Genomic DNA, 25,645 nt, shown 5'->3' with positions numbered 1-25,645 from the left:
AAATATTTTTCAGGTATTTTAAAAAGTATCTAGGTCTAAGAAGTTAACCTAAGAGCTTCAAAATATTTCAAATGAAATTTTAAACATTGAAGCACTTACATGAGACTTCTAAGATATTAACAATCTAAGTTCTTGAGTCTTCATGATTTGTCCTTGGATTGAGTCCATCTTTTCTTCATACTTCCATATTCTTTGAGCTTTCTCACTTTGCCTTTCTTTGACACTTTGGACTTTAATATGCCTTGGCTTTCATCAACTCATTCATGTCCTCATATTCTTCAAGGTTTCATATATCATCTTTAAATCCATGCTTGGACTCATTTAAGCTTCATTTGATCCTTGTGAGCACTTTCACCTTACTTTTTCATATATGAGTCCTGAAATAACATTACTCACACAAATATGTTAAATTCCACTTGTTTGTTAGCATCAAAAGGAGATAACAAGATTTTTAGCCTTGTAAGGCCAACAAGAGCATTCGTGTCTCCTAACACTCCACCCGATCTCTCGCATAACCTGTCTCGTCAACCCACGAGGCACAGAAGGAGTCTCATCACTTGCAGTTCCCTCGGAACCGCTTTCCAAGTTATTATCCTTGGGCTCCATTCTGAAAATAGAATAGGAATTAGTTAGAATTCCTATATCATACACAGTTAACATAATCAATCACCTAATCATGTTAACTACCAATCCCATGGGTCTAGGACTGTCCTATCACACTTACACGAATCCTTCAATGGTTTTCCGTGATCTTTCTTAAATCGTCATTTCAGGAAGGACACAAAACACCTCCAATGAGTCCCCATTTAGCAACAACACAAACCTCAACCTATACTACCCATTTCCTACATCCTATACTCTGGTATGTACACATAAATATACCTAACCAAGTCTACAAGACCTAACAACCTAGTTAACTCTGATACCAAGTTGTCAAGCCTCGAACTCGCACATGGGTCCCAAGTATGAATATAGTAACCTAACATGTCTCTATATTAATTAAAACATACATGATACAATATCAAATGAGGGTTCGACTCCGTGGGGTACACAGATGCCCTTATAATCATAACATATACATCCATACTCATCATATACAAAGCGGAATATAGTCTTTCTGTACATATATAGTACCATACTAGAGTCTATATAAAGTTAGGATATACATTCCCATAATTACAAAACATACTCCAGGTGTCTACAAAAACCATCCCGACAATCTGGATACAAAACTTGTACCTAACAAGCACTAGCAGTAGCTAACGACACCCCCGCTTCCAAATGCAAGGATGTTAATTACGGTTACCTGAAGGACCTGAAAAACATTTGTACGTACATTCAGGGTGAGACACCTCTCAGTAAGAAAGAAAACAGTTTATATCAGTGTGTGGCATACCAGTGTTATTTTACGTAAACATTAACACTATACAATACGATACAGTCCCAAAACATTTCCATACAGTTCCAGTATTTTCACAAAATCATTCCAGTACATAAGATACCCAAAACATACGGTCAGTATCGTCACACTAATACGCAACTACGCTATGAAACCCGAAACTTCACAGTGATTACATTGCCAATGCGATGTAGCTCACACTAATACGCAACTATTCCATGAAACCTGAAGCTTCACGATGATTACATTGCCAATACAGTGTAGCTCACACCCCTCAGTGACCATCCGGAATACATAGTGATATTTCACACCTTTGGATATACATTCGGACACTCTCGCCCACGGTTTTGACACCGATACATGGCGCAGCGTACGGTAATTAGCCACCACATAGCTATTTCGGCATACGGTAATTAGCCACCCCTAGCCGATTTTCACAAAACTTGGAATCATTTTGGAGCTCACACTCCTATACATATCAGCGTACGGTAATTAGCCGCCACATAGATGTTTTACAAATACTTGGAACAATTACATACAACTATTTCCACAGTTATTTGGTTTATGAAAAATCATATCGTTTTCTAATTTAAGTATACAGTTTATACAAATATGGATAAAAGTCATCTCAATAAGTTTAAATAAAGCAAACGATTTTCCAAACAAAGCAGAGATGATACCCGAAATCCCCAATTTTTCCTAAAAACTGTAACCCAAAAATGCCATGTTTTACCCAATAGTTTTCCCCAAATGAGATACCAAAACAGATATACGATCATAGCCTACAAGCTTACTGATCCCGATTTCGAAAAGTAACTAATATAAACTGAATCCCCTTACCTTAACCTGAATTCCAACCACGAACTCTACGGTCCCCAAAACTACAAACCGAGACTCCAAAACCTATAAACCACAGTACAATACATTCTTACAATCCATACTACTATACATATTCTGAAATAGAAACGAAAATCGAGCCTTACCTTGATTTTAGCCTGAAACCCGAAAATCCTGAAACGAGATTCTGATCCACTAGAAATATAAAGAATCCTTCCCTGATCCTCGTAGTAACGTTGGATTTATGAATCAAGCAACGAATGGCAAATAAATCTAGAGAGAGAAAGAGAGCTTCGAGTTTTAGAGATAGAGGGAGAGATTTTTAAGCTAACTTAGCTTGGAAGCAACTCATTTAAGCATATATAGCTCTTTGACTCAGGTGGATTCATCGACGAGATAACTTCTTCGTCGATGAGTTCACGAGGTTTCTCATTGTCAAGACGGTAGTTTCGTCGACGAGTTGGATATTTCCAATTTTTTCAAACCTCTTGGCATTCCCTCATCGATGAGCCTCTAAATTTCGTCGACGAGGAGCCATCAATATTTGTCGACAAATGATGGCCTTGTCAACGAAGTCTGCATAATTACCTTTTTACCCCTCTCTTCCATAATTGAATCCATATATCACGGGTCGGGTTCTTATAGGAGTCACCCGTAGCAATGTGGCTACACTGAAGAAAAGGAGATCCGCCGATATATTCTTTGTCGTCACCCTGAGACTTATGGGGTGTGAGTTGGTCGGCAATGTCTAGTTGCCATCTAGGGGTGTCGCAGCACAGGAGGAGGCCCCACAAGAGTTTCCACCACAGGCCGCTCAGCCATCGAACATTGATCTGATGGCTGCCATCACCAACCTCTCTGATTCCTTTGGGCAGTTTAGAGTATCAGTCGAGTCAGATATGCAACATCTTGCATCATCATCTGTTGCTCTTTATGATGGGTACTGAAAGTTCTCAATCTCCATTGCTAGTCGATTCATAGATCTAGAGAGAACCATGGCTATTAATTTCAGTGAGCTGAACGATCGTATTTAGGAGATGCAGAACGAGAAAGATCGGATGACCATGGATTTTGAATTCAATGCCGATGTCGGTGGCGATGGTGGTGATGATGGGGGGAATTCTAGATTTAGTAGAGCAGTCTGCAGATCAGAATTTGTGGCTTTGATTCGTTTTATTTTATATCATCAGGTATGTACCTATATAAAACAACTTTTACTTTTGTTTTGTTTATCATGACGATCAAACACACCACACGCAGATACTATCATGTGATGTTTTTGTTTTTGATTATGATCATATATATTTGGTAGAATTTAGGATTGTGTGAGTCTTTGTGCGTAAATACCTATACTACTAGAATGCATGCTTAGTATAGAATGCCTCTTGTATAGCGGATGCAGTTGATGAGAATTGTCTGTTGGTAGTTTTAGGTTCTCGCATGCCTTAAACTCTGGAAATACTGTTGTTTGAGAATCGATTTTGTGCAAGTTAATTTTGGGAAATTTCCTAATTACAACTGGCATGCTGCCGAATTTTCCGTAAACATTTGCCCAAAAGGCTGAAATGTTTGAATATCTCATGTGCAAATGAACTTTTAGACTTTAAATATTCACACTTCCTTGTTTTCTTCAAATCTTTATATTCCTTGGAGCTGATTGTGCGTGTATACTTAAAGTGCTTAGACATTGACAGATTCTTATGGATTGATCATATTTTCAAATAAAATGCTGCCAAATTTTTTATTTTCTTAAATCTTGAGTTGTGTTTCTAAAATAGTAATTGAATTACACTCAAGTCAATTTCTGAAGAAAATGCATATTTTTAGGGGGAGTAACTTAATATTACAATCATTAGCCTCTGAGAAACAATATGTATTCTTCACCGTGTATTTGTAACACTTGGTATTAGGCCAACATGCTCTCATCATACTATACCATGTGAAAATACATGCTTGTTTGGGGACACCAAAAATGATTATGATAAAATTAACTTTAAAATCTTTTTGATAGGATGGGTGAAAACCAAATGAAAATTAAATCTCATCTTCACATGATCATAAGATATTTAAGGAGTTTCGAGTAAAATTTCCAACTCTAACTACACTATAATTGTTGGTATTTCTCATTGGATTAGACTTAGTAAAATGATCCTTGCTTGTGTATATGACCCTTATGTCTAGAGCATGATCACATTGGCCTTTATGCACATTGATTTTTGCTTGTGATACACAACTCCTTTGTCCACTTCATGATGATATTGAAATTTATATTGATGGACCATACTGGACTGTTTGAGTAGTTGTGGATAAACTGGTAGGCTATATAAATTCAAACAGGTTACATTTTATACAGGATTTATTTTGGAAAGTCTGATTTACAAACGAAACTCTGCCAAAATTTTTCAAAATATTTCCAAAATTTCTAATGTATAAATATAACACTTTCCCATTGCCTAGAGTGTTAACTCTTATAGCCCTTTTTGTTGTTGCCAAAAGGGGGAGATGGAGAGACAAAAATTATTGTGTAAAGTAATTTGGTTAAAATAGAATGGTTGCACATTGATAGGGGGAGCTTTCTTAGGCTTATTCCCATATTTTTTCCAGTTGTATTTATCATCATAAAAAAGGGGGAGAATGTTGACCTCACAGGTCATGCCCAGTTTTGATTATGACAAATACTCATTATATCTAATGGGTGTTTGAGATTATGTGTAGGAACCTAAATTGTCAAGATCAAAATGCACATAGAGATGGTGAAAATTGAAGACGTAATTACTTTGTGTTGTACTATTTAATTCATTCATGTAATTGATCTATCATAGTGATTAGGGGCCTTTACTTGTAATAAATCACACACATCACATGCATGGTCTAATAGGTAAGCTCAGAATCAAAAACTAGACCTAGAAAAGACCCTAAGACACTCACCATTGCACTTGAATGTATTAGGCACTTGAATAGGGTGAATATGGAATGAATTAAGACCGAAATGCACATTTTGTGCACCTTCGGTTGACCGACCTATACAGGTCAATTTGCTTTTGATTGACCAAACCCGTTCTGGGTCAACAAGTTGACCTCAGCCTGGTCGACCGAGCAATGATAGGTCATTTGACCGTAGTCGACCGAAACCCCTTAAAGTCAACAGTTTGACTTCCTGGTCGATCGAGACATTTTTGTACTGCACTAACCTGATCGATCGAGTTCCCACGTGTGGGAATCCAACGGTCTGGTCGACCGACCAGTTAGATCATTTTCACTCTGGTTGATCGAACTACGCTATTTTGGAAAAATCGCCTCAAACTTACCTTTCTGGTTGACCGACCCTAAAGTTCAAAATTGGCCTAATCGACCGAGCCATAAGAACTTCGTTCAACCGAAAGTCTTCTAGTCGACTGGTGCTCTCTAGTTGCCTTGAATTTTTACCGTGGTTAACTATTTTTTAACAAGGTTAAAATTTCTAAACATCATTGAATCCTTTTTAATAATACCAACCTTGTCCCCAATGGTCAAACTTCATGGGGTGTCTATATATACCCCTTCATTTGGGAAAATTACATATAGGATTAAGAAACCCGATTAAGAAATTCACTCTCATCCTAAAAAATCATGGTACTCATCTTCATACTCAAATCACTTATATTTACCCGCTTTTATTGCTCAAACTCTATGTAAGTTGATTGAGTGCTTGTTTAGATTGGTTTGCTCTCCCATTCTTATTAGATTGATTTGATTTTTACGAGAGCTAAACCTAAGTGTTCTTAGGGGACTTTGTTAATAAGTCTCTCCTAAGAAGACTTGTATAAAACTTCTGAGTATTGCATATTTATTGCAATATCTTGAGAAGTTTGTATTTGTTTTTGGGTTGCAAAAATTATTTCAAAACATTTTCAAATATCTTGAATAATTTATTTTGACACACCTTTGAAAAGATATTTGTTTATGTGATATTGATCTTTGTTGCAATATTCATTGACTTCCATATCATTTGATGAATACAAAGATTAAATATCTTTTGCAAACCAAGCATATATATTATTTGATATTTACATGATTGAGACATCCTGCTGATTGGTATATTTGAGACTTGATTGATATCTTTGTTTGAACACATTGATTGGATATCTTGTGAAACAAAGAACATACTGGTTTGTACTCTTACGCACTGATTACACAGATAGCAAACATATTTGAGAGTTAATATATTGAACCACATTGAGCTTACTTACTATATCTTGGTTGTAGTGTTTATGGTTACACATAATTGGGTACACATCTGCTTTACTTGAAAGCATAATCACTGTACCATTTCATTGATTGAGAAAATCTGTTGTATTTTCAGGCACAGGCCTAAAGAGGGAGACTAGCCCTTTGAAATAGTCCTGGATTGGCTTAGACCCAGTAAGGAAAGCTAGGTGTGCGATCCTACTAAGGTGTGTAGGTTGAGGTCAGCCCCGCTAATTGACCTAGTTGTAAAGGTTGAGGTCAGCCCTGTACTAATTGACCCGGTTGTAATCGGTGCCACTCCACCCTTAAGTGAGCCTTTAGTGAAATCCTTGGGCTTACGAGCTAGAGGCGGGGACGTAGGCACAGTTGGCCAAACCCCAATAACATATCGTGTGTCTTGTTTATATTTTCACACGTTATTTACTGCACATGTATGTTATGGTGTAAATGATGCGTTTGATTTAAATTTCGACACACTATATTTGTTGGCGCATTTGGAACTGCATAAAAAGACCCTAGTTTGTATTATACAAGTATTTCATTTAACCTAGGAGATAAGTTTTAAAATTCCAATTCACCCCCCTCTTGGGAATATACCAATTCCAATAGTTCCCGCGTGGTGCATAGTTACCTCCCCCATATCGATTCTATGGAGGAGCATTGCTCAAGGAAGCGCGACAGTCTCGTGCAATATGATCAGCCTTACCGCACCAAAAGTTGTTACCTGATCCACCTCTGCGCTCCCCTAGATGCTTTTTGTCACATGTAAGGCAAGTAGGGTATAATGGAGTACCCTAAAATTCCCTGTTACCCGTCTTCCATCTTTGGCCTCTTCCGTTACCATACCTCCTCTAATGACTCTGCCTCACACCTATATGAGAACCGGAAGGCATAGGCCTCTTCTTTGGGTTCTGCACCCCTACACCCCTCTGTCGACTCGTCTCTGCCACAGTTTCTTTATCCACTAGCTCCAAGAAGTTCTACACCTGCAAAATTTCCACATGTTCAAAGATCTCTTGTCTCAGGCCCCTGTTAAACTTTCGCGCCTTTTTGAATTCGTCATGTACCATATATAAAGCGAAGTGTGATAGCTCCACAAATCGGGCAGCGTATTACTGAATAGTTTGATGTCACTAAGTCAGGTTCAGGAACTCCTCCGCCTTAGCGTCTCTAGTAGTGGCGGGAAAGTACTGATAGAAGAAAATCTCTCTAAAGTGATCCCAAGTCAACGCTACAGGTACCAGTCTTTGTTCCTCTAGTATTTTAACAGCCAACCACCACCGCTCAGCCTCTCCTGTCAGCTTACATGGCATAGAGAACCTTCTGTTCATCGGTGCAGCGCAACACTACCAAAATCTTCTCCATCCACTCTACCCAATTCTCAACTACGATTGGGTTGGCTCCTCTTAAGAACGATAGGGGGTTCATCCAGGTGAACTGATCAATGGTACCACCCAGGTCGACGATAGGATAGTTCTGTCCCCTAGAACTCCACATGACCTCGCCCATGAACTTCTGGCAAAGTTCCGAATCACCGACGTAGAACCATTGCCATCCTCATTTGACATCCCCTCGTTACTGCTTCCTCCAGTGTTCATATTATTATCCTTGGGATCCATCCCGAAGATATGACCAAAATGAATTTACAATTTTAATATCTTAACATGTCTAGTTCATTTATAATGCTAAAAGACCCATTTAATATCTCAATTCTCAATATAAACCCCAAACATCCAACATAGACACAAAATTGTCAATGGTTTTACTGAGACCCCCAAAAACCGTCAATGGAAAACCAAAGATGAAAATACCAAAAACCTGTTTTGAGCAAATCGTCGACAGATTGTGAACACCCCGCGAAAACTGTCAACAGTTTGGCCCCAACCACCCTTACTAGCCCTGTTTTCCTATACACATTTAATAAATTTAAGTACTGGGCCTAATCCATCACCCTCAAATTATGACATTATTTGCCAACTTAATATTCCCTTTCAAATTTTCAAGTTCCAGTCTCTCCGCTCGGAAACAAAATCGTCGATGGATTGCCATGGTTTTTCTGAAACCTTCGTTTCAGGAAAAACACAGAAGTTCGTCAAGGAAATTATGCCCTCGGGCTACAAAACCAAAACTCAAAATTCCTACTAGTATCCTAACTCAAACCTATACTCTGGTAACATTATCTGACAAAGTTTGTAAAACCTAACAACCTAAACTTTGATACCACTTGTGACACCCCAAACCCACCAACACACATACGAAACTCCCCGTCATTATATTACAACCCAAAATAACAAAACATGACAATTGGTATCTCACCAGCTTTGATAGCCACTACCGGCAGTCTAATTTCTAGCCTCGTAGTATGCTAGACTCGATTCCTTATAGGACCTAAAAAATGAGATGGATATTGGGGGTGAGACATTTCTCAGTAAGGTGGATAAGATTATCATCAGTGTGTGGCTAACATGAGTTTCAGGGTGAACATAATACTACCATTTATTTAACTGTACATGAAATGACATTTTAAAACTGTACTGACATGTATAACTGAAAATACATAATTTCTGGATAACATACTCTTGGCTCAATATAACCCATTTTTAGTAAATTTTCCCATATATATGTACAAGAGACAACCAGAACTGCTAAACTAGCATCGTCATGCTTTCCCATCGACATGTTTCCCCCCATGATGGGTTGTGCAGCCCAAAGGCTGGACTTAGCATATGGCCGGCCGACCATAGCTAAGTCAAAGTAGGTTGTAAATAAGATTGTACCTACCCTATACCCGGAATTCTTGTCAGGAGAGTCACTTGGAATTGCATCGAGAGGGGTCTCTCGGAACTGCATCAGGAGTGGTACTGTACCCAGGCCACAAATCGACTATCCATTTTCACACTATCATACCCGTGTGATTGCACTCCTTGCCAAATTTATAGCTACGGTACCGTGCTTATCGAAATATATGATTTTCTCAAGGTTCTTAGATCATATATGGTAATTTACATAATAAAAAATGAAATCATGAATTTAGTTTCATAAATTTGTATAAAATAGTAGTTGTTCATAATTCTATAAAATATCTATCATATGCTATCTCAGTATAAAACCGTCATATCATAACTCGGCGAATAGCCGTCGTATCATAACTCAACACATAACCATTATATCATACTGAATCGTAATTGTATTATTGTGCTATTCATTTTTGCCATTTTAACCATTCTCATGGCGCACAAATTTTTACTGATAATTTATAGTATAGTAATAAACTGCTTGGGAAAACATATAATTTGCTGAAAATAAAAAGGTGATCATCTGTAGGATTTAATTTAACTCAAACTATAAGTTTTACAGGAAAAATAAGATGAACAACCCATTCCTGTTAGTTTTTCCCAAATTTATATAATAAGCAAAATTACCATTTTCATAAAATTTATTTGTACAGAAAATCATATATACCATTTCTAAAATCATAGATCTCAATTTAATCGGTTTATATCTCAAAAATAGCTGACATAATCTAATCCCCTTACATGTTCCTAGAATATTCGCCTAAAACCTTCAGAAACATGAAACCCTAGCCGTTTAAATCTACCAATGATCAATGACCTACGAGCTGGGAGAAGGGAGAGAGGATCGAGTAGCACGTAATAGTAATTCGGGAGGCTTAGGAGAGAGAAAATAGAAACCCTAGGGGGGAGAGAGAGAGAGAGAGAGAGAGAGAGAGAGAGAGAGAGAGAGAGAGAGAGAGAGAGAGAGAGAGAGAGAGAGAGATTTTTATTTTCTTAAGAAAAATGAGCTCACATATATATAGCCAAGCTGGCCCGCACGACACCATCGATGGTTTGGCACTTAAAATGCTCTCGGTTGTTGTAACCGTAAACGGTTTTCTGAGATAGCCACAAACCATTGAAGGTTTGGTCCTGTACCAAACCATCTCCTTTCTTTTCTTTCCCTTTCTCTTTTCTTTTTATTTATTTCTTTTCTTTTCTTTTCTTCTTTGGGTTTAGGTTACTACAAAGCCTGTTACCACGGATAAATTCAAGCATTGCTTAGACTTGATTAATGTCTTTAGATGCCAGACGAGAGGTGTCCCGACCTATTGTCCCAGGTGGAGCTACATGCTATGTTTTACTTTTCTCCTAAAGGGAGAATATTCGCCAAGGTAGAGATTGTTGTGGTATGTGGCTTATATTGAGTGTAACACATATATAGAGAAAGCATGTTGGATTTTTGAGTCCAATCTCTATTTTGATGCTGACAAACACAAGTGTCTCTTATGTGTGTGTTTTATTTTGTAAACAAGTATAATTTAGGTCACACATAAGATTAAGAGAACATGGAAGCCAAGACAAGACTTAAAGCTCAAATCTAACGTATTCCATGATGTCAAAGAGCAAAGGAAAAGAAGAAGACATAATATTTTTTTTTGTAATTGCATTTATTTTTATTATTTGGTCTATAATAATGCATGCATCTACATGATATGATTATTTTTTCAGACAAGACCATAGATTGACCATAAGGAGCCACAAGACCATAGATTGACCATAGGGATACGTTGGATTTTTTGGGTTAACTCAAAGCCATAGGTTGACCTTATGACACATCATAAAAATTCCCTTAAGCCTAAATTGCACAAGATACCAAACATGACATAAAGGCCATTTTTGTGATGTTTCGCGTGACCAAACCTTGGCAATATAAAATTCCTCGGTCGACCGAACTGACTGGAGGTCAACAGTTGACCATGCCTTGGGCGACTGAACCAAATTGAATTGAATGTCCATAGTCGACTAAACCTTAGAGCTACCACTTTTTACCTTCCATAGGCACCTGAACATTTAGTTCAAAATCACCCTGGGCGACCGAATTATGAAGTTCGACAGACCGAACCATTCACTGGGTGACCGAACCTCAAACATTTGAAAAATTGCCTTGGCCCAGCCACCCCAACATACCCTCGGGCACCCGAACTTGAAAAAGTAACTTTTCTATTTGTTTCTGTTTAGGCGACTGTCCCTAAGGACCGAGCGACCAAAACTCTCTGGTTGCCAATTTTTTACTGGGATAATTAGGGTAAAAACTTAATTAAAACATTTCCCCAACGGTCGTATTTTGTTGAAAAATTATAAATACCCCTTTCATAACTTAGATTAGCAACTTTGATTAGCCAACTTTGCTCTCTAATTTTATCCTAATCAAAGTTCTCCCGAAACACGTTTTTATTGCAAAACTCTTTTCTTGGGGCAAATTTTTTACTCTCCAAAACTCTTTTTATTGTTCTTTGGAAAATCTTTTGAAAGAGAGCAGCTTTATTTTAGGGCATTTACTCCTAGCATTTATGCTTTCATAGAAAAATTTTATCTTGCAAGAATCATTTGAAAAACAAAAACCCTAGGTTCTCCGATTATCTTTGAAAAATATTTTTTAAAGAATATTTTGTTAGGATCAAAACCTTTGAGTGTTCATCATACAAATTACTTTCAAAGGTTGAAATATTATTTTGAAAAACACCCTTACTCTACTTGAGCATTAATTTCATATCATATGAGAGTGCATTAGAGCTTTTAATGTATACTTCCATGCTTATATTTATAAGCATTTTAATATGTACAAAAATAATTTTTATTGTACCGATTTGGGTTCAGCTCAGAAATTGAATTGGAGAGTCTCAGCCCCATAAGTGAGACCGGTTTGGTTCATCCCGAAAATTGAATTGGGGAGTCTCAACCCCATAAGTGAGACAAGTTGGGCTCAGTCTTATAATTGAACTGAGGTTTTCCTCGCCTTATAAGGAGAGGATGTAAATGTCGTCTGCTCCGCTTGTTTAAGTGAGTAGGGGTAGTGTAATCCTTGGGGGGTATGCCCAAAGTAGGGACGTAGACTGGTTTTGCTAAACCTCGATAACAAATATCATGTGTCGCTCTCTCCTTATCTTATGCACTTTAAATCCAGCATGCGTATGCTTGTTCACTTATGGTTATATCGAATTGCATGCACACATTCACTTTAAATGAGATACACATGTATATCTGCACATATTGCTTATTCTGTTTTACATATACGATCATAATTAAAATGGAATATGATATGTGGTGAATTGACGTAAATATTTAATTTAGCCAAAATATTTTTAAAACCCAATTCACCCCCTCTTGGAATCACACCAATTCCAACAATGTATGTTGAGGAAAAAATAAGGAAGTTGGTCTAAAGATAACCGTCAATGGTTTGCAAAGGGAGTCGACAGTTACATCGACGGTTTCAGTCTCAAGAAGAATTTGTCAACGATTTTGTTTGACACTGTTTTTGAATTTTCAGCCGCCACTTGCTCCTGTGGACGTAGGAATTTTGCCGAACCACGTTAATTCTCGTGTCATTGTTTTTATTGCTTTTCTTATTATCTGTGTGATTGTGTTTACATATTATTCATCATTAGTTTCTACATTGCACAATCCGGTTCCGCACACATTCATTTGAACAACAAGAAGCTACCCTTGATAGGGGAACAACAACTGGAAAATTACTACTAATGCTCGGTGTAGGCTAAGGAGCAAAATGAGAAATCTGTCTAGGGAGGAGTTCATGTCTGATTAGCTAGTTGGTGAGACAATGGTTTGTTAAGGCAATGACGACAACTTGAGCATACTTGGGATATATTCACATTTAGATAGTATAATTTCAAAGTGAAAAAAAAATATCATCACTAAGATCTAAAATTATAAGACACAACACAACTCTTGAAAGAGTATAGAAATGAAAAAAAAACATTCTATCTCATTTTTTCCCACTAAAATTGTATTAAAAAATTCATTTTCCTCAACTTTTTTCGGACTTGATGAAAAGATACACATGAAATTCATTAAGGGTTTGAACATATGGAGCAAATTTTGCAAACTGTGGTGCATGCACAATAATTTCGAGCACACATTCACTTGCTTCTAAACCTCCATATTGGTTCACTGCCTCAACTTCTAAGGTAAGTTGTCGCTATGCCAATGAAGTTGTAGGTTCTGGTCTTATTGAAATCCTTTGTTGCAGATCTTACATACAAATCTATTTGTTGTCATTAGGATTTTAGTAAACAAAGAAATGACTGGCATGTTTAGAGAGAATCGAAAAAAAAAAAAAGCATTCTTAATTCTTCATAAATTGATCATTTTTAAGTGATAGAACATATAGCCAAATTACTCCAATAATTATCACGATTTTCCTAATCTTATTGGGCGTTCTAAGAAGATTTCACTTCTTCGGTAGTGTTTCAAGTAGCATCAAATGATTATTTGAAGAAGACACGCTTGCTTCTATAGACACTGATGAAGATGGTAATAGGGTGGCTTGATCAACAAGCTGCTACATTTTGTAGTGGTTCATAACCATTAACAATTATGTGTGTAAAAGGATTGGAAGTGCAGAGAATGTTCAATAGTCGAGAATTGTAGTGGGTGGGAATGGGACGGGGTGGCCATTTAGTTCAGTAGAGAAAAGTTAAGAGTTAAGATTAATAAGTGGGGATACAATGAGATGAACATCAAATTTAGCTTTTAGGGCATGTATGAAATTACAAATTATATGAATACATAATGAAAGGTAAAATTAAAATTAAAATTAAAATTAAAATTTTTGTTATTGTAAGAACTATTATATATTTTTTTTTAAACTTTTAAGAGTAGTTTTCTCAATTATTAGTATATAGCTATTACTACTATATTGTGTTCTTTTGTTAAAAGAAATTAAAAAAAAAAAAAAGAATACACAAGTCCTATTAAAAAATAAACTGCATATATTAACGATCTTAATTATGAAGGAATTAATTATAGTGATTTGTATGTGATATATATATATATATATATATATATATATATATATATATACAAAATGACAAGTGTCACACTAACTCTATTTCTTTATTCACATTTAAAAACTAATTGCTTGTATTGGGAAAAAATAATTGTGCTTCATTAAGATACTTGAATAAATCAATAAAGAAAAGTTATGAATTTGTTTTTAAACAATCATAAATATAGATATTTTTATAATTTTGAAAGTGTCATTTTTATAATTATATAAAAAGCTAAAATAGAAAATAAAATATTTTCGACAATTTTTTTTTTTTTTTTGGGGTCAAAATGTCCTTTTCCACTGTCCCATAGTTTCAGCATTTGAATAAATTGAGAGCTATCTCTTCTGTCAACAGGTCATATGCACCGGAAACGTGCTGGTCTATGTCATCTGGGCCCCATTTCCTCGTCCGTTCGCCACTCCTCCCGTCGGATATAAATTCAGTGAGTGAATCAACGGCTGAAACGGACGAAACGTACTCCCCCAGAAGCACTCCACCACAGCTCTCCTTCAGTTTCGTTAGCGATCGCCTCATCGCACCGACCGGACCGATGAAGCGTACTCTTCCCTCTCCGGTATAAAGAGCATCGACGGAGCATCGCAGTTTCTCCCTCTCTCTCTCTCTCTCTCTCTCTGGTGAAGAGCACCGACCGGAGCATCGCAGTCCGAGATACAAAAAAGGTGCGCAGTTTTTTTTTTTAAAGAAAATTAAGCTCTGCTTTTAATTCAAAGAGTTTACATGTTGTTTCCATTATTTTTTTTTCTAAGATTAATTAATAAATAGAGGATCTTAGTTGTGGAATAGATTTTGATTACTTTGATTATCGCAGGGAGCAGCTCCATATATTTTTTTTTGATTTATTTATTGCATATAGAGATGCATGATTTTAAGGTTTTAGAATTTCACTAAGAACCGACGGGTTTGGGAGGCAGGGTAGGACACTGAAGTTAAAAAAGAAAGATTGATTGTGGGAATTCCGTTCTGGGTGTAAACTTGAAAAGTACGAAGGTCTGTTTGGTAATTAAAAATTTTAAAAAGAAAAAAAATATAAGTTTTTTTAATATTTAATTATTAAAGTGAAAAAAATATTAAATTAACAAATAAAAATAAAAATTTATGATTTTTAAAACTTCTAATCATATTAAAATAAGTTTTTATTTTTAATACACAAAGAATAATAAAAAACAAATTACTTTCTCTTTATTATTCATCCAAACGATTTTAAAAAAGTTAATAAAAATATAAAATAACCTACTTTCTATTATTTTATTATTTAAAAAAAGTGAGAATGAAATTTAAAAATATTTAAAATTGATATATAAAAATTTTATTTTAGGCATCACTACAATTTGTTTTTTTTTTTATTTTAAAAATATAATAAAATATGAATTTACTAGTCTGTCCTTATATTTTTTAATTTGTACAATTAGAAATTTGTACATATTAATGGCTATGGCTTGGAAAGTTCAAATTAATGCAGCATCCTTTCATTTTTGGAGATCAGTCTATTTATTTGAGGTCTAGATTTTATCAATTAAAAAAAATATATTATTTTAAAATTATTTTATACTAATTATACACTAGAAGTTATGATTACTTCATATATTTTAAATAAAAACTCTTTTGAGAGTTTTCTATAGTGTTAGGCTTAGTACAAATAATATTGATATAACTTGTAATATCAATTCATCTTTTTATATGTGTAAGCAATTTTATTTAGATTCACCTATATTTTTTAGATTTAATTAGAATGACAAAAACAATTGCATCAAATTAGTAAGTACAAGTTTTTAATAGATTTTAATTAATAATATAGGAATCAACTTATGTTTTCACTCTTCAAACAAAATTCTTAATCCAAATGAGCCCTTATTAATTAGAAATTACTGTGTTTGAAGTATTTGAAGTAGAAGGCTTGATTTTACTCTTCAAAAAAAAAAAAAAAAATTCTCAATCCAAACGAACCCTTATTAATTAGAAATTAATGTGTTTGAAGTATTTGAAGCAAAAGGCTTGTTCGCTCTCTTTTTCCTTGATATTGCGGTGTTTGTGGTTGAAAAAATAGAATCTATACTTTTTTGTCCAACAACTAGTTTTAGAGATCTTATTAGATTTTTGCAACACCAATCTCAAAATTTTAGATCATTATCAAACACTTTAAAAAAAAAAAAAATCACAATTTTGCATTTCTTGATGGTTAAGGATTACCAATTGTTTAAATTATTAAAATACTAATTACAACCTCTAAAACTTTTCAAACTGCTAAACCAAGTAAATATTTAACTGATCACACACTGCATTAACTTGAAACTATAGATAATAGTGTGAACCAAACTCTAAAGTAAAATAGATGTTGATTGATCCACATTCAAGATGGTTCCTGTCTCTTTGCCTCTTACCTTGTACTGTCTCTAAAGTTGTTGGGAAATGAAGTATTGTGGGAATTAGATTTCATTCCTCCAGAGTCCTAATTCAAACAGGACTATTGCTATAGAAATTAAATTTTGATATAAGCTATTGTCATTGAATCATAGGAAGTCAACATGAAATGATACTTAAAATTTAAAAACTACCTCTATGAAAAAGTAAGTCGATGATAAACCATTGATCATACTCTAAGCTCGCTCACTCTTCAATTGTTATCAATAATTATTTCTATTTAAGAGATAGGGGACCCTAAAAATAGGTAAGAAAATCTCACGTTACTGGGCATCCTTTTAGGCACTCGTATAGTCCTTCTTTAACTTAAAGCATCAAAATGTTTTTTTGGAGCTTGAGCTATTTAATTAGCTTGTTTACTCATGTTTGTTAGATGTGACCCAGGACAAAGTTAATCTTAGTTCAAAATTGCGTTAACAATTTGATGCCATATGTGAAAGCATTTGAATAAAAAGACATGGCATGCTCCAATTCTTGATAAAATGCACAAAACAAACCAGTTTCTGAAGTCAAGGGTAATTACCATGAATTTTTTCTTGTCTCAGGAAACAATTGACACAATCGAGCCCAACACCTTTAAAATTTCTCGGATACACCATACTCTATCTAGAGTAATTCCAAATCGTATAGGAATAAATGATTCTTTTTCGAAAATCATATAAATCGTATACATCATACACCTTTATAACCATTGGGACCCATACTAAACCATACCTCTCTCTTGTATGCGTCCGAGTGCTAACATGTCATTTTATAATTAGGTAGTTCGAAATCATGCATATGTGGCCCCTTACAAGTCTTTCTCATTATTTATAATATTCTTAGAGTAGTGCTTAGAGTACCATGATAATGTTTTGATTTCTTTGACGCATCCGCCTAGTATTTGGCATGGAAAGGAGACCATGGTTGATGAAGAATTGGAGAAAAGAACCTTTGAACTAAAAGAAAGTAGTTAGAGGAATAGGCCAAAACAAGCATCCAAGCTCCAACTAGATGAAATATCATTTATTTAAGGGATAACTCATTTTTGGTTTTGAATATTGTTTGTTAACTTTTATGGTAGCAGCACACACATCTAGTGGATCACTTGTGAAGACATTTCAAGCTCTAATGGTCCTCGATGTGGCACTCGAGGCTATAATGTATGGGGCATTTATCCTTACAGAGAAGAAATCAACCCTAGACTTGATATTTTGGCCTTTAGCTAAGCTCGGTATGTTTGAGGATGCGGAAAACTTTGTTAAACGTCGTGGAAATTTAATAAAAACAAAGGGAGTCTATACTAGGAAATTTGAAGCTTAAACATCAAAGCATATGAGATTCCAAACCTAGACCAAGGCATAGTTGTGGCTATGCTTATCTACGGTCACCTATCGCTAGCTGCACCTTCTTTCTCTCTCTAAACAAAGCTCTTGTGCATGGCAAAGAAGTACAAATGAGGCGCAAGACCGAACTGAGAGAGGAGACCAATATACTGTTGCAATGTGTGACAGTTGTAATAGTCTTGGTACATAACATGGCTATTATGTAACGGTATTGATGGCTTGTGAGACTGTTACAAGGCTATAGCTTAAAGGTTCTTCAATTCATGATCATAACAAATGTTACAGTTCATTATGGTATTGTAACAATTGTTATGGACCATTATGGGTTGCATGTCGTTATGGGCTATTAGTGTGTCGGATTGCCTATGAATGATTATAATAGGTTTCTGAGCCTATTTTGTTTTTTTTTTTTCCCTTTGTTTCCCAATATTGATGCTTAGAAACTCAATTTTAAGTTGGTTTATTTTAGTTAGTAATTTTTTTTAATACAAAATTTTAAATTTATTTCCTTGACATATAGTATGCATTTTTTTTTAATCACTATCATTCAAATAAGCCTAAATTTTTCTCCCATTAAATTACATTTGCTCATATTCTAAGTTCTTTCAATTTTTGTCTTTTTTAACACCTAATTTGGAGAGAAAAATACATTCTATTGCTCTGTGTATTTGTTCTTGTTAACATATGAGCATTTTAAATTTTATTTTTTGAATAACAAAATTTCTATTGAAGATTAAAAAAAGTGCAAGATGTCATTCTTTATTTTGTATATATTTTATATTTATGGTTTCTTAGTTTAAGTTAGCATAAAATTTGTTAGATCACTATGATATGAATTCTTACCAAATTCGTGGCAAGTTAGGTGTAGCTCCTATAAAAGATAAGATAAGGAACGGATAACTCAGATGGTATGAATACTTGCAACGTAGGCCACTTAGTGTACCAGTGAGGAAGAGTGAGTTAGTTACTGTGGGGGACAGTAGAAGGGGTAGGGGGTAGACCTAAAATAATTTGGGAGGAAATAGTGAGTAAGGATTTAATATCTCTGAATCTGTCAAAATAAATGGTCCATGATCGCATAAATTGGCGGAAAATGATTCATATAGCCGACCCCACCTAGTGGGACTTGAGGCTTGGTTTTGTTGTTGTTATTGTTGTTTCTTAGTTTAAGCTTTTTTATAATCAATAAAGTTATAAAAAGTAGGAAATACTTGCCAATAGCAACTGAAGCAACCAAAATAGCATCCAATACATGTATATGCTATAATTAAATTGATTAAAATTTACTAAAAATCATTTAAAGCATTAGTATATCAAATCATGGTATCAAAGCATGTGAATCTAAATATTTTTAACGAGTTTTTGCAAAAAATGAATTCATAGTCGTGGTCTACATTACCTTTTACTTAATGTTTGTAGTGGTTGCAACCATTACATTGCATATGTTATCACCATTACACAAACTGTAACTGTTATTTAAAATAATGACCTAGATACATATTCCCAATTTTACTAATGCTCAAGGCATGACACCAAGGATTTTTGTCATTTTGAAGAATTGTCTAGGGCAGTTATTGGACAAGGTTTGTTGGGAATATTTGAGGGCAACCCGGTCAATGGCAAGAAGAATGAAAGTCCGAGGATGATGAGAAGAATTAGATAGGGACTATTTATTGTGATATTTGGAAAGCCCATAGGAGGAGACACCACTTGTGCTCTGAGGGTTGTAGCCAAAAACTGCAAACCAAAGAGTTTATTAAGAAATGAAAGAACACCTTCAAAACATTTCATAAAGACTAATAATTTTACTCTCTAATTGAAATCTCTAGAGGAAAATCCTATATGATGATGCTAGTTGTAACATTAATAATAGAAAACTATGGAGTAAAGGGGACTTCAGCATACATATTAGACTAGAACACGTAGATCAAAGTTAATATTAATCCAAATTGATATAACTATTGAAGATCATGCTATTTGGTTTTGTGGAGAATTTGTTTAACCTCATGGAATGATCTCTTTATTAGTATTATTGGTAAATGTTGCAAGGAAGACCAACATATTGTGAACTTTTTAGTAGTAAAAACTACCTTGGAAAATAATGCCATTTTAAGTTGGTCCAACCCAGACTCCTTGAGGGTGGTTACTTCAACATATATGTTGATGATCAAATTCCTACTGATGGCTAGAAAATGATATTTTCTTATTCTAAAAAAGATAAAGGTTTGAAGCAAAGCCCTAAATGTGAAAAATCTTAAAATGATTGGTGGTGCCTGGACACTAGAGAAAAGAAGCTCTCGACTAAAAGAATTTGAGAAAATCAAACTGAATGAGCAAGACCAAATCAAATTTTATATTTTTTTTTTCTAGACTTTACCCTTTCTTAAAAGAAGAGATGGTGTATTTATTTCAAAAGAATGTTGATGTATTTGCATGGACCATAGAGGAAATGCCTAATATTGATTCGAGCATTATCATGCATTGACTGAATGTTGATCCTACGTCAAGATTTCAAAATTGTAAGGAGTAGAACTTCGACCTTGAACAGAAGAAAGTGATCAATGAGGAAGTCCAAAAGCTTTTGAAGGGCTACCTTCGTAAAGGAGGTAAGCTACTTGAGCTAGTGGCTCTTAATGTTTTCCGAGTTAAAAAAGCAAATGGAGACAAGTTTGCATATATTTAGAAATGTTAAGAAAGATGTTTGAAACATAGTTTCCTTTCTCAAGATTGATCAATTGGTGGTAGATGCTACCTCTAGGCATAAGTTTTTAAGTTTCATGGATGCATCCTCACATTATAGACAAATCCTTATCCACCTGAAGGATGAAGAGAAGAATGTTCTGATCATAGAAAAGAAACTTACTATTGATGGATTATGTGATTTAGACTTAAGAATACTGCTAGGATTACTTATCAAAGACCAATGAATTGGGTCTTTAAAAAGACATAGATTGACATCATGCTTGTGAAGAGTTGTTAGGCTAGTGGACATATCTCAAATTTAGTTAAGCCTTTCAGTGCCATGAGTGGAATTGAAATGAACTTAAGGAAGATATAGGCCCTACATAAATGTTACCATCTCAAGATTTTCACAAGGTCCTAAAGTCAATATTTAGATTTGTAACTATAACTTGATTCATATCCCAAGTAATGGAATGACATTCCCTTTTCTTTCCCACCCCCTCCCCAAAAAAACGCACACACACACACACACACAAAGTTTCGTGGTTACCATAAGAGGAATTGAAGTGAACTTGAGGAAGATAACAACCCTATTAGATATGTAACAACCTCAAATTTTCAAGAGGTCCTAACAGTAATGGACAGAGTTGTGAATATAAGTTGATTCTTATCTCAAGCAGTGGAATGACAACCCATTTCCATATGGATCTGTTAGTCCTGTTTATCTTTGAATAAGGGCATAGTTGGAAGGAGGAAAGTCGGTCTTTTAGGCCAACCCCACATTTGTATTCTACAAGGGACGAGGGAAAGGCTTCTCTTTCTTGTACTTAAAAAAAAGAAAAAAGGAAAGTTTGAGGGACGAAATAATGTCAAAATTCCTTCGAGGAACTCCGAAGGTTTCTTGGTGTCACACTGACCAAGCTGGAGCCATGCGAGTGTCTTTTATCATATCTAGTTGTTTTCAGTTTTGCTATTAGCTCGATTTAGTTAAGGAATACCAATCAATCTGCTATGTCAACCCTTTATTAAGAGGACCAAATCAATGGTAGCAAAGTGTGGGAAACCTGGTTTACACTATCATTGGTTTGTGCAAGGAAGTTGACTCTACTTTTAGGCTTATACCATTGTCGTGCTAATTATTCAAGCCCAAAAGAAGGTGATGTAGAAAGCAAAAAATGTATGATGAGCTAGTCAAATGGTCTTTGGAATTAAGGGAGTTCAACGTACAATGTGAGTTTTAAGGTAGCAATTAAGGTTGAGGAATGCACCATCTTGGATGGAAGCCAATTTATTGAAAGTGATATCATTGCTCTCCCTAGACAACTCCTCCATGGCAAATGGGACTGGAACATGACTATTCCTTTTCTCATAGAATGAAAAATATTACAACGCATGCTCTATCATTTGAGACTAGTTGGGATGCAAGGTAAGCACTAAAATTATGATATACAAGATAATATTTGGATGAAGGTGTGTGATAGACAAGTTATAGAAATTACATTGAATGTTAAAATTTTGAAGCAATGTCTTTTATAGTGAAAATTATGACGTGCAAGTGATACTAATGTAAAGAAAATTGAGACCAAATTTAGATGCCATTCATATTTTGGTTTTTTGTCATGATAATGAAAATGGTTAATCAATGGACTAGTTCCAGTTGATCTATATAATGCAGGTTTGAATGGGGCTATTTTAATGGGGCCAAAATTTGGCCAAACCTCAACTCAAAACTAAGGTTTATGTTTAATTTGGGAAATTTTTATTCCTAGCGAAATAAGATGGGAATGCAAAAAATTGTATAGGAATATAATAATTTTTAAAAAATCACTCTTGCGAAAGTTTTTGTTATTCCATCCAAAGTAGAATAGGATGTGAATGAATACTCTTTTGATGAAATTTAGGAATAGTCATTTTTATTATCTATTACATGTTATAAATATATAAAATCTTTATTTTTAAATTTTCATTTCATTATGATGTTAACACATTCAATGATAAGCTGTTAAATAGTATGATTTGTTCTATTCCTAAAAAACATATCTTAAGAATCAACTTTGAACTTCAAATTAATGTGTACTTAAAATAATGAAAGAAGTGAACATTGTTTGGATACTGTTAGGAACCTGTGAGCATCCAGAAAGATGTGACACCAGAAATTTAACGTGGTTTGATCTTGTTAGGAACCTGTGAGCATCCAGAAAGATGTGACACTAGAAATTTAATGTGGTTCGGTCAATATCGACCTACGTACACGAAGCACACACCAAGTATTCACTATTTCGCCGAAAAATTACAATTCTCACTTTCTCTCTCCCTCTCTTCCTCCTTTCTCCTTTCTTCCCTTTGAGCTTCTCACTTTTACATATCTTGTATTCCTTAGTCCTCTATTTATAGGGCTGATATTTAAATCACAATTAAACATAATCAATCATAAATGGGAAGTTACAATGGAGAGATAAAATGGAGATAAATGCACTGCGTTTCCAACTCATCACGCGTTTCCAGCTCAGCTCCCGCTCTCCTGGCTGTCTCCCGACTACAGCAATCTCCCACTTGGATATAGAGATGCCTCCTCAACCAGTATCATGAATAAATGATGTGCTCAAAATATATGTCTTCAGGCATAAAGACCAATTGAAGTTAACTAAAGTTGAACACAACTTCAGTTTCTCTGTAGTCACCACCATAGTTAACATATCTACCGGATTTCTGCTACCTTGGATTTTTTCAAATATCAACACACCGTCCTCTATCAGAGATCTGACGAAGTGGTAACGCAATCTAATATGCTTAGTTCTGGAATGAAATGCTGAGTTCTTTGTTAGATGTATCGCACTCTGACTGTCACTGTACAAAACATTTATTTCCTACTTTAATCCAAGCTCCATTAACAAACCCTGAAGCCAAATCATCTCTTTATTGACTTCTGTCACTGCTACATATTTAGCTTCTGTAGTGGATAAAACAACAATCTTCTGTATCTGTGACATCCAACTAACAGCTGTTGAGCCAACAGTGAATATGTACCCCGTGGTGCTTCTGCGATGATCAATCTCACCTGCAAAATCAGCATCTACAAATCCTCGGATTTTCAGATCACTTTTTCCAAAACATAGGCACTTATCAATAGTACCACGAAGATATCTCAAAATCCACTTCACTGCTTCCTAGTGTGTCTTTCCTAGATTTGACATACACCTGCTAAAAGCTCCCACTGCTTGGCCAATATCCGATCTGGTACCAACCATAGCATACATTAAACTTCCAATAGCTGAGGCATATGGTACCTTAGCCATAAAGTCTTTCTCTTCATCTGTTTGGAGAGACTGGTCCTTTGAGAGATGGAAATAACTTGCCAATGGTGTATTTACAGCCTTGGCGCTGCTCATGTTGAACCTCTGTAAAACTCGACTGATGTACTCTGACTGAGATAACTGCAACGTGCCTTGTTGCTTATCTCTAGAGATCTGCATCCCAAGAATCTGTTTTGCAGGATCCAAGTCTTTCATATCAAATTCCTCTGACAGTTGTTGCTTCAATTTTTTGATCTCTTGTATATCTGATCCTGCGACTAGCATATCATCAATGTATAACAATAAAATAATATAGCTAACACGATACCTTTTGAAGTAGTAGTAGTGGTCGGCATTGCATTTCTGAAAATTGTTCTTCTGCATATAGATGTCGAATTTCTTGTACCACTGTCTAGGAGCTTATTTGAGACCATACAAACTCTTTTTCAATTTGCATACAAGATTCTCTTTACCTTTTTCTAAGAAACCTTCTGGCTGTTGCGTATAGATTTCCTCATCAAGATCATCGTGAAAAAATGCCATCTTCATGTCCAATTGTTCAAGATGTAAACTTTCTGAGGCAACAATACTCAGAACAGATCTGGTGGTTGTTAGCTTCACAACTGGTGCAAAAATATCGGTGTAATCAATTCCTTGCTTCTGCTCGAAGCCTTTAACTACCAATCGAGTCTTGTACCTCCTGGAGCCGTCATGCTCCTCTTTGATTCTATAAACCCATTTATTGTGAAAAGCCTTCTCGGTAGTCTGCTGAGGATTCTCTGTGTTCTGCTGATGTGTCCTTACACGTTCTAAAACATCATCCACATCTACAAAAGTTGTTTCAAACTCTGTCGACTCTGTTGTGTTTCTATCCTTGTACAAAATCTTTTCATAAAAAATCACATCTCTGCTTTTGATTACCTTTTTTGTTTTCGTCATCTCAAATGCGATATCCAAATTCATCTCCACCATAAACGATAAAAGTGCATTTTCGGGATTTTGGATCCAGCTTATTCCTGACATGATCATGTACATATACGACACAACCAAAAACTTTCAAATGTGAAAGTCTTACCTCTTTGTTACTCCAAACTTCTTCAGGTAAACTATATTCCAATGGTACTGAAGGACTTCTATTAATCAAATAAGCTGCTGTGTTGACTACTTCTGCCCAAAACATCTTTGGCAAGCCTGACTGCATACGCATGCTTCTGGCTTTCTTTGTCAACGTTCTGTTCATCCGCTTAGTTACGCCATTGTGTTGAGGCGTACCTGACATAGTTCTTTTCATTCTGATACCATGCTCATAGCAGAATTTCTTGAACTCGGTGTCAACATATTCTTCACCGTTATCGGTTCGCAGCTTTTTGATTTTCAAACCGGTTTCGTTTTCTACCATCACTTTCCAAATTTTAAAAGCATAAAAAAAATATCAAATTTATACTTCAGGAAGTAAACCTATACCTTCCGTGAAAGATCATCGATAAACGTGACGAAGTAATGCTTTCCTCCTATAGACGAAATGATTGTTGGTCCCCATACATTTGAATGGACTAGCTCAAGTGTCTCTTTCTTCGGGGTATTGATATTTGTC

The 25,645-nt window shown here is 35.3% G+C and overlaps 1 long non-coding RNA gene across 1 annotated transcript in view; it reads left to right on the top strand.

The window, feature by feature from the left end:
* Nucleotides 1-14,626: 14,626 nt before the first annotated feature.
* Nucleotides 14,627-25,645, top strand: part of LOC131168384 (uncharacterized) — a 28,963-nt gene continuing 17,944 nt past the window's right edge. The window contains exon 1 of the long non-coding RNA XR_009140285.1: nucleotides 14,627-14,992. This is a non-coding gene — a long non-coding RNA (uncharacterized LOC131168384). The remainder of the gene's footprint in view (nucleotides 14,993-25,645) is intronic.

Source organism: Malania oleifera, chromosome 11, assembly GCF_029873635.1.
Source record: "Malania oleifera isolate guangnan ecotype guangnan chromosome 11, ASM2987363v1, whole genome shotgun sequence".
In the NCBI taxonomy this organism is placed as follows: domain Eukaryota; kingdom Viridiplantae; phylum Streptophyta; class Magnoliopsida; order Santalales; family Ximeniaceae; genus Malania; species Malania oleifera.
This window is presented reverse-complemented; position numbering and strand designations above follow the sequence as displayed.